This window comes from Geotrypetes seraphini, chromosome 5 (genome assembly GCF_902459505.1).
Source record: "Geotrypetes seraphini chromosome 5, aGeoSer1.1, whole genome shotgun sequence".
NCBI lineage: Eukaryota > Metazoa > Chordata > Amphibia > Gymnophiona > Dermophiidae > Geotrypetes > Geotrypetes seraphini.
This window is the reverse complement of record NC_047088.1, coordinates 53,579,980-53,587,776: the sequence shown is the minus strand read 5'-3', so window position 1 is coordinate 53,587,776 and position 7,797 is coordinate 53,579,980. Positions and strand designations below refer to the sequence as shown.

General features: G+C 38.4%; 1 protein-coding gene across 3 annotated transcripts in view; it reads left to right on the top strand.

The window, feature by feature from the left end:
* Positions 1 to 273: 273 nt before the first annotated feature.
* Positions 274 to 7,797, top strand: part of HDX (highly divergent homeobox) — a 131,738-nt gene continuing 124,214 nt past the window's right edge. Inside the window, exons 1-3 of one of the 3 annotated variants that reach the window (XM_033946834.1) lie at positions 274 to 398; positions 3,035 to 3,213; positions 7,177 to 7,238. The gene's annotated coding sequence lies outside the window, so the exon portion shown is untranslated. Of the gene's footprint in view, positions 399 to 467; positions 613 to 3,034; positions 3,214 to 7,176; positions 7,239 to 7,797 lie in introns of those variants that run through there. The other 2 variants (XM_033946835.1, XM_033946836.1) reach the window with 2 other exon arrangements.

The following is a 7,797-nucleotide window of genomic DNA, read 5'->3' as shown; positions in this document are numbered from 1 at the left end:
ATCCCTCGCCCTTCTTCCAGGCTACTCGCGGATAATCCCAACACAGGAGCATCAAGGAAATCGAAGCCAGTCCGACGTATCAACGTCCCCAAATAGTGCCGTGAAAGCAGAAGCTCTCTCATACCCAGCCTCATCCCACTCCAGGTCCTGATATTTCTCCGACTACTTGCAACTCAAACAAACAGCACCATCCGAGTCCGACTCCTTAACTTCCCCGGCGTCCCGCCCTCCCCCTCTGACGCAACTCCTTTCCCTTTGCCGCTTTGCGTCCCACCGGAAACAGGAAGTTGCATGAAGGGAGGGGGCGGGACGCCGGAGAAGGAAAGCGGCGGGTGTCGGTTGTGGGCAGTGTGTATGAATTGCTGCCGCTGCCGGCGGCCTAAAATGCAAGCTTAAAGGTAGGATGTGGGAGCGGGGAGTTTGAGAACGAGGGAGACATACCGGACCGCGGGCGGGGGAGGGAAGTGGAGGGGGAGAAGCTGGACCGCGGACGGGGAGGAGAGGAGAAGAGAAGACATGCTGGACCGGAGAGAGTGGAAGAGAGAGGGAGAGATGCAAGACCGCGGGAGGTTTCTTGGTCCTGGAATGCGTGTGAAGAGGGGTGCTGAGCGTGTGAGTGCAGGCACATTTATAACACGTAACATTTAAGAATTAGGCAACGTTGTTAGTTTTGGAGGTCAGAATTGAAAGAATCAAGACTGGAAGTGTTTGTATAAAACAGACTATGAAAGTGCTGATTATTTGTTTAGTGTACATAATATTTCTAGAACTGCTATTCCATGAGATGGCCAGCAGTAAGCAGTTGTTGACATTTTGAAAGTGTAAAGATATGGCTTCACTTTTTTCTCTAATTGCCCATCCTTGGAAACACCATACCCCTTTCAAAGGTTTTCTGAAGCCTTGTCAGCTTTCACCATTTTAAGTGCTGGGTTTTTATGGGGCCTTTTTACTAAAGTGCATTAAACACTTAAGGGCACTTTTACTGAAGCTCAACATGCACTGGCATGTGGCAAGCCCATAGGTATAAAAAGGGATGTGCAGCATATAGCATTTGCTAAGCTTTAGTACAAGGACCCCTTAATGTGTATGGTTAATGCAGGAAAACAAACAACCATGTTAAGAGGCTTTGTGGTAGTTTGCTCATTACCTTGTGTTACTTTGCTTTTTTAATAATTTTTCTGCCAAGGGTTGTAGCGTGGACATGGAAGTGCACTATTAGTGTAGGACCATTTACTGCCTCCCAAATAGGAAGTGGTAAGTGGTCCTGTGTTAACTCTTAGTAAGTACCACATGCTAAATGAGAACATTATTGTTTGACCTGAAATTAAAAATAGTGGGAATGTTCCCAAAAGGTTGTCTGTGAAATTCGCAGCTATCACACAGTGAAATCTCACATTAAGCTGTAATAACTTCAAACTTTACCATTGTTTAGTATAGTGTCTCTCAAACTTTTTTAGCTCTGGCACACAAAATGGAGCAAATCTTTCTCGTGGCACATTATAATTGAAATTATAAAATTGCAAAACCAACAAAAAATTAAATTTGAGAGTTACTTATTTAAAGTTCTTTAAGCTATGTATGGATAATTGTAACAACAGTGAAACTAAAGTACATAGAATAGAATTGCTAATCAATGTAATGGATGAGCTTATTTTTGAAGCAAATTAATTCAAAACATAGCTAGATAGTCGATAAGCAAACATGCATTTCATTGTCCACCATCTGTAGTTCTCTCTTTTTTTCGATTTAATTTCTGTCAGAGCTGGAAATCCAAGTTCGCAAAGTTAAGAAGATCCAAACGGTGACAAAGGATAACTACGGCATAAAAAATAAAAATTAAATTAATTGCCATTAGATTTAATGGACCAATCATGTCAAACAATGATGCTTGTATGGGCAGTTTTATCCTTACACACTCATAACATTGACAGATTCTTGTGTATGTGACTTGCATGTCACCTATTCTAGTGTGTGCTTATGCAGGGAATTTTTTTTAAAATAAACACCCTCTTTTATGAATGCATTGTGCGGGTTTTAGCTCCGGAAGTGGCGGTAACTTCTCCGATGCTCATAGAATTCCTATGAGTGTCGGAGCAGTTACCACCGCTGCTGGAGCTAAAACCATGCTGTGCATTCGTAAAAGAGGGGGAAAGTAAAATTCTGGAATCTCTTGGCACACATGGAATCTCTTCAGGGCACATCTCTGTGCTGTGGCACACAGTTTGAGAGACACTGGTTTAGTAAAAGGGCCTCTTTCTAAGGCCCCCTTTTTTTCAAGCCTCAGGGTTTTTATTGCCGGCCATTGTGGTAAAAGCTCTGAAACTCAGGAATTCTGTAAGCTTCAGAGCTTTTACCACAGTGACTGGCGATAAAAAAAAACTTAATGTGGCTTGATAAAAGGGGGCTTAAGTATGCTGCTTGCAAAGTAGTGCTAATCTGTATCTCTGAGGGCCCAGGACTTTAATCCTGGAGGAACTTCTTGCCTCATGCCTATCTTCATTATAGTCTTATGGCTGATAGGACCAAAATGTTGGTACCTTGGGTGAGAGAGACCTGTCTTTCACTTTGCCATGTTGTTTCCTTGGACCCCTTCATAGGGAAGCAAATGGGATTTATACATCTGAATGATGAGCTGGTGGTGTGCTACCTTTGCCAAGGAAGTAATTGATAAATCCAGTTTTACCAGCAAAGAAAGAAATCCATAAAGATAGATATTTAATTTACATGTAAGAAATGCTTGATTCAATTTTCCTTTTGTGATTTTTTTATTTTTTTTTTGGGAGGGGGGAATTAGGGGAAATTTTTGAATTCAGTAGAATAACTGGGCAGCTAAATACTATATATTTTAATTTCTATTTAGTTTTGTAAGTTTTTAAAAAATTATTCATAACAATTTAGTATTTACATAACAATTTAGTATTTACATTACATTATTTGTGTGTTATGCGTGATGGAACCTTTTGTTTTCAAATGTTTCTGCAGCTATTAGATCTGTGAGACTTAAAATTATTCATGAATGTTGTTAATACTACAGGTTTGGAGAGAGAGAGACTATTGCATTCTGGCAACTAAAATACTATTGAAGTCTTCCATGAATGTACCTGAAACAATTTCTAAAAATGCCTATTTTCCTCCATATGTTGGTGTATATGCACAGTGGAAGGATCTTGTCATTATCCAGCATCATCACACGGGACATAAAAACTGTCACAGGTATCTCATATACACAAAGGAGTGAAAAGTTGAAATTGATGCATTCTCTTTCTACATACAAATTGAGTTTACTTTTTTGTCTGTTCAGGCTTCTTTTTTGATCATCATTTTGAAGTCTTAAATTTTAAAATATTTTCAAATCCTCGGGTCCTTTTATTAAGGTGTGCTAAATGCTAAGATGCCCATAGGAATATAATAGATATCTTAGCATTTGGCGTTTGCTAAATCAGCGCACCTTAATAAAAATAAACCCCACTATTAGGCAAATTCGGTTACAACGCAGTAGGGAGTGTTGATACCAGAACTATTTTTTATCTTTTACTAGATTATACTTTATTAGTTGTAGTTCCCATTGAGCTCACGTGATTGATGCGCACCATTGTGTATTTTGTTTGTATTCATGAAAAGGATTTTATTTGACTCGTATTGCTATTGTTAATTTGATTTCCTTTTATTAAAATGATTTAAAAAATTAAATTGAGTCTTTATTTGATTGATAATACAAGCTAATACAAGTCTTTCATTATAACGTGTCCTTCTTTATTACGTAGGTCTAAGTTCCCACTCCAAAGTTCCGCATTATACTGAGGGAGTGGTGTAAATGGAAAGCTGTTGTTAACACAGGGTTTTTCCTTACGTGCCCTGGAATTTAAGAAAAGAATAAATCATTCTTTTATGTCATACCACATGGACTGCTATTTTAACAGCAAAGGAGAAAAGGCTAAGGGTTGAAACCATTCCCAAGTCAATTTTAGGTTGACTAGTGAGGATACATATAAAATGGCTTGGTATATCATGCTGTGGTTAACATTTTATTAATAAATCTGGAGAACCAAACTAATGCACTTATTTGACAAAGTAGTTACAGTAAAGAGATGCATTTCTAGCTTGGACAAATACTTTTGAAATTGCCTTGTTTATTTATATGTGTGCTATCCCTCTCCTTCAATACTTGTGTTTGTTAGGGGAAAATCCATACAAATTGTTGGACAGATATGTGTGCGCTCTGGAAATTCTTGGTTGATTTCAGCTGGTGAAGACTAACTTAAAAATGCCCTTTGGTTAGTAAGCTGTAGCAGTTCACATACTATTGAAGGTAGTAATTGCTGAAATGTAATTTCTGAATCTTTGTGAATCTGACTTTTTCTCTGAAAGAAAGTCATTACTGCATCTTCTAGAAAGATTAGAACTTAGTTTTTCAAAAAGTTGCCTTCAGTGAGTTCTCAGTTTTATAGAACAATCCTGATGTGATGATAGGTTACTACCCTAACTAGTGGGGTTTTTTTTCTTTATGAAAATTTAAGCATCACTGCAACAGGCTTTGAAGTCTTCATGTGTTCTTGTTTCGCTAACCCCCCCCCCCCCCCCCCCCCACTAATGCAAGTTGCTAAATGTCTGTCTTCAGCCTGAATTTATTCACCCTCTATTTATTTTTTAATCATATTTAAACAGGATTTAAACTAGATTGGTGTCTGGGGCTCTTGTACCTCTGTTGCCCATTCCCCTCCAAATGAAACAGCCTTTTTCTGCATCACTGATATCAATATTTTGCTAAATAGGAAGTAAAGAAAATGTCCTGGATGTGTAAGAACTGGCTGGGTTGCTTAGCCAGAATGATGGAAGATCACTGTATACCTCAATAACATACAAATAGTTTTGGGGCAATTCCATAAACTGGTACTTAGAGGTACATGCCACTTACACGCATCAAAGGAGCCATTAATTGATGGTGCCTGTGTGCTAAGTGCAATATCGCCTGACTAAAAGGGGGTGTACAAAAAAGGGCGGAACATAGGCAGGCCATGGGTGTGTGTACCAGTAGTTCATAGAATATCAGTAGCTCATAGAATACCTTTAATTATGCATGTCACATGGCACACCTAGGTATGCCAACTTACATCTGTTATTGACATGGTATAATAGGGCTTACCTAAAAGTAGGCATGCTAATGATGACATGCTAGCATTCTATAATCGAATCTTAGCACCAATTCTACAATAGCATCTTGGCACCAAACATATGACAATGGAGTACCTAAATTGAGGTGTCATTGCTTCCCCCCTCCCCCCCATTATTACATTCTAGTTACACTATATTGAACATCTAGTTTCACCTTGACTGCTTTTTTTTTTCTTTCCATTTTCCTCTGATGATGAACGTTACATTTTAGATCCATAGATACAAGGACTTTCTGCCCCGCCCCCTCCCAATCAAATGCAAAATGATCCAATATAACACAAGTGTGCTTTTGTAACAGTATATATTATTTGTTGGGGTGTAAGGAAAAAATTATTCAGTAGCTCATGTAGAATTAGAACAGGCCAGACATTATAAGTGTCCATAGGAGGAAGGCAAAGAGGTGTGCTTGTGTGGTGCAAGTAGTTATTTACTTCTCTTTAGCTATTTATATAATTTTGAATTAGTGCAGCTCTGGTTTTTTAAGTCTTTCCCTCCCCTCCACCCCCCACGAAAAACTTTCTGCACATATATATATATATATATATATATATTTTTTTTTTTTTTTTAATTTTTTTTTTTAAGTAGGGTACACTTCTTATAGAGGAAGAAGGGTTTACCTTCAGAGGCTGCAGCGAATATTGACTGTTACCTGGAAAATGGGGCCTAAAGGGTCATTCGTTCCCACACTTAATGCTAATGGAAAGGGAAACAATGGAAAGAAAAACCATGGACTATTACATCTTCTACCTTAAGCTATTTTTCATTTTCTGAAGTTGAGTACAAAAGTCAAACAAACCAACCTCAAATTCCTTGAGCTTCTTTTCCTCTAACCCAAGAAAATTTCCTTTTATCCTTGTTTACTTACAAAATTCACTTCAATATCTTTCTGAACAATATCCCAGAATCAGAATCCTATTACTCAGATAGGCAAAGAATACTTATCTTTGCAGTGTCCAGGAAATCCTTAATTTACTCCCAAAATGAAAACTGGAAAAAAAATTCCTTCCTACAGAGCCCCTGAGAGCATAGTCCTTTCTCCTCCAGCTATATCCCACTGTTTTCTGGATGACAACACCCAAAGGCTTCCTCCTTTTATAATTCTGCTCCTACTTTGATGCGATAGAAACATTTTCCTCAAACTTTTTCAGTAGCTTGGAATGTTTCTTGGTTCCATAGAACAGTAATGACATCAAAGAGGTTTTATACATAATAGAGAAGGGAACTCTGCAAAGGTGCGGCTCTTTATGTGAATTAGCTACACAAGTAAACTAGGCAAGTAATTTCAACTTTGTTTTGATAATGAAGGTTGGTTTGATCTATTCAAACGTACATGTTCATGTCTAGCTGTTAAATATGCACTAATTCCATTAATGTGGATTATTAGTAACTAGGTCCCACTGTAAAATGGGACCTGTGGTAAAATGTACGTTGAGAGATTTACAGCTATAGTTACTAAAGTTTTTTTAGATCTGGAGTGATAAGGGTTTATGAGTATTAGAAAGAGGGAAAAGTGAAGCATGCTAACACAGATTGAGAAACTGGTTTACTATATATATAACAGAGCCTTGGTTCTACCCAGTTTTTGTTCCCCCTCTTCTCCCTCGCATACACTTTCAAAGATATAGGCTACCACAGAAATGGTAGTAGTGTTCGTGCCCTCTCCAGACCAGGAGTCAGTGTGTCATTTTAAGGTGCACCAGATCCCATTGGATGGCAGACTTCAACCTGAGTCAAAAGACCAAGCTATGCTGGTTTTTGGTTTGTTGGGGCTTTTTTTTTTTTCCCCCCTCTAAAGCATTATCTAGGGTTGTTCTTTAGATATTCTCTAATGTACTGGGATTTTAAGATCCCTGAAGCAGCATGTGACCTTCAAGCCACCAGTTGTTACTGTATAATACTTTTCTTACCCTGTTTCTTGTTTTTTTTCAGGCTCTTAGATAGTTATATAGATTATTTGACAAACACGTAATTGTCTTCTTACTTGGGCTTTTCTTTTCTTGGCAGGAAACGGCCATTCTGGTTGTTGTGGCTGCTAATTGGTGGTCTCCCACAGGCAAGAAGCTCAGGTGAGATTACAGCATAGAGGTAATGTAGGGGAGTTAAATTGTCTACTGTCATTGACAGAAACATTGCCAGCATTCAGTCTGTTTTTCAAGACATCCAGAATGTATATGTATGAAATGGAGTGGCATACAATAAAGGCAGTGTATCTGTGCTCTTTGCCATAGTACTTGCCTTCTGTTTTGTATAGATTGTTTAGGGTCTTATTTTGTGATGTTTGAGACTGTAGTCTGCCTTCTCCTTTCTTTTATTTAAACCTGCATCAGTAATGAAATTGCACGACTCGATAGCATTTGAAAGCATCCAGTTTTTACTTATAATGGCAATTGTGGCAATTTACTCATAATACATTAGAAATGGATTCGGACTTAAGCAGTGGGTTTACTTGCATTCTGCGAGTTGTGCTGAGAGGCTGTGCTGTTCTGTACGTTAGCAAGTCCTTATGCTAAAGGTCCTATTTGCTTTTTCTTACTCTGCTGCTTGTAAGGACAACAAAATGATGGTGGTGTTTCATTAGCCATCTGCAAAAAAAGATTATCTGGCACCAGCCAACTTGAAGCCCTT